Source organism: Corvus kubaryi, unplaced genomic scaffold (genome assembly GCF_017639235.1).
Source record: "Corvus kubaryi isolate FWS band 111438036 unplaced genomic scaffold, C.kubaryi_AGA036_p1.0 72, whole genome shotgun sequence".
NCBI lineage: Eukaryota > Metazoa > Chordata > Aves > Passeriformes > Corvidae > Corvus > Corvus kubaryi.
In genome coordinates, this window is record NW_024582060.1 from 88,720 (window position 1) to 91,809 (window position 3,090).

Genomic DNA, 3,090 nt, shown 5'->3' on the forward strand with positions numbered 1-3,090 from the left:
CAGAACAGTACTTCACCAGTGTGCAGATCTTTGCAAATGATGCATGCTAGGTATTGTGGCAGCATAATCAAAGGGCCACAATGATGGCTGGACAAAAAAGGAGACGTTTTCCAGCTATGTAGGATTCTTGCTCACATAGAGAAAGAAGACATTTGGTTTCTGGTGATGTCCTTGCAGATTCCTCCTGGATGAAAACCCCAACTTTACTGAATTTTCTTATTACAGCTGATGATGCAACTCTATTAACACTTGAAGTTTTGTATGGAGAGCCCTGCATAGTCCCTCACATTAGGCACAAAAGCATTCTGCTGCATTTTCATTTGGCACATGCTCTCTATAGATACCTGGAAGGTCAGGGTATTTTTGTCCACCAGTCACCACACCTGCACAGAAAACAGGTTTGTTTCTGATTCTCCTACTAATCTGCTTGGTTTTAGCTTACCAATACATGGCTGTAGGTCTCTGTTTAATTTATGACAAAGATTTGTTAGTACAAATCAGGCTAATGAGGCTGGTCAAGCAAATTAAAGGCGCAGAAACAGCGAGTGACTACATCAGGTTCACTCTGTACAGTTGAAGTCACATCTTCTGATAGGCATTGAAGCACCATGACACAAGACTTCCAAGCTGTTTTGCCCCAGCTCCAACCATCCAAAGCAGGAATATTTTTTCTTTTTGGTTAGTATTTCCTTAAGAATACATGCCACGAGCTGGCTGACTTTACCTGGATAGGCCAGTATGATGTCTATGACCCTTATTTCTTCATCTCTTTTATCCAGCTGTGCTGCAAAGAACATGATGTCCACTGCAAAACCAGAACTCTGCAAAGGGCTTGCCTTAAGATTTAAAACAGCCTCCTCTCTTCTGCCAAATAAACAATCTGTGCCTGAAGTCTCTCCTAGCAATGCTCTGTGTGTGCGTGTGTTTGTGTGTACATACATGTGTGAGTGTGCACAAAGCCACCCCTGTTGGTATCTCAGAATCTACTAATGCCTAAAGCATATTATTTCCACTGCTGTCCCTGGACTCTGTTCCTGTGAGGCAAGACTGAAATACTGGTGTTCAGTAGTGCCTTTGAAAGCAGACAGCATGCCAGCACAATTTCTCAAATGATCACTTCCACTCTTCCCCAAATATAGCTTAGGTGTTTTTACCTCCTGTCTTCCTCCGTGTGCCTTTTTTCACATTCCCCTATAACCATCTCTCCCCTTGCTAAATAATGCCAGTTTCTGCTCAATCTCCTGTCATAAAACATTAATGACACACTAGGCAATGAGATGGAGGAAAGTTTCCCCTACAATTTTCCAATAAAATCATAAATGTGTTGGATTTGAATGCTCATGCTCTTTAGAGTTCACTCTGGGGTCTTCCCCCAACACACAGAGGACATGTGGCAATGTTTCATGATCTCCCAAAGCCACCTCTAAGTGCTTACAAGAGAACTGTGAATAGCAGTTCTGATTTAGGAGGAGTCTGTGAACAGTTTCTAATCCTGGTGATTCTGTTTGCATCAGTTTACGTTCCTAAGGCTATCTATGAACAGAAGAGACTGGAAATACACCTTTCAGCTCATCTGAAACAGAGATTCTCTTTCACATTTCTTCTTTCCTCACTTCAAGAAATCCTTGCTACAGTGCAGGTTTTGCTGATCTGAAAAGGCAAAATGAGAGCAGCTCTAGACTCAAAATCACTTAAAACCAGTTGGTTTTCATTATGAGGCCTTGAACTTTTTGTACAATCAGTCAAATCTACTGACATGCTTGTTATGCCTCCTGGATTTTCAGCACCCACAGTGATGGGATAGTATTTTAGCCATTACAGAAATACCTTCATGGATCGACACAGAAGTTCCTGAGGTAATTTTACTCCCCTTAGGCAGGTTATTTACTGATGAATGTAATAGAAAGCACACAGTCTCTCAGACTCAAGGCTGTAAGTTTGCAAACACTGATGGCTGTGGATAAAGAAGGGCAAGAGAAGGTATTTATTGAGAAATGAAGAAAACCTGCATGGAGTCTTACAGCAAAGGCCCTGCCTGTCAGCTCTCACATCTACAGCAAAACTCCACAATAAGCCCTAGCTTATTTTCCAAAGAACCTAAAGGACACCAAAAATTCCAAGGAAGAAGCAAGTTCATTTAACATCCATTTTCCTCAGAAATTCCTTCCGAGAGATTTAACCCTGCATTCAGGTTACACAAAGGACATTGAGGTGCTGGAGGAAGTCCAGAGAAGGGCAAGGAAGCTGGTGAAGGGTCTGGAGCTTAAGTCATGTGAGGAGTGGCTGAGGAAGCTGGGAGTGTTTAGCCTGGGGAGGAGGAGGCTCAGCGGAGACCTGATCACTCTCTACAACTTCCCGGAAGGAGGGTGTAGTGGGCTGGGGATCAGGCGCTTTTCCCAGGCAGCCAGCGACAGGGCAAGGGGAAAAGACCTCAAGCTGCGCTAGGGGAGGCTTAAGTTGGGTATTATGAAAAATTTCTTCACTGCAAGAGTAGTTAAGCATTAGCACAGGCTGCCCAGGGAAGTGTGGAAGTCCCAAATACAAGCAGACATGGCTCTTAGTGCTATGCTTTAGTGGGCATGGTGCTGTTCAGTCAAAGGTTGGACTTGCTGATCTTGGAGGACGTTTCCAACCTTAATGATTCTACGTTTCTAACCAGGTAAAAACAGAGACGTTATCAACACGGCAGCCAAAACTAGACACAATTATTCAAGTCACTCAGGAAAAAAACCCCAAAGAAATCACCGAGCCACCCTGGGTAACGAAACCACAGCAACACTCAGAAACGCCGGTCAGGGAGGAGGAGAACACCGGGCGTTGGAGGGGCTGCAAAGGGCCCCGCAGAGGGCTCGCCCCGGCGCCGGCCGCTCCGCTCGGCAGCGCAGCGAGGCGCCAGCGGCACGGGGGCGCGGCCGGGCGGACAGGGGCCGGCGGCGGGCAGCGCTCCCGAGAGAGCACCGGGACGGGACCGGAGGACGGACGGGACCCCCGGGCCAGATGGGACACACGGGACACCCCCACCCGCCGCCCCGGTGCCCCCCGCGCGTGCGCGCTGCGGCCGGGGCCGGACCCGCGCGGGGGCCCCTCCCC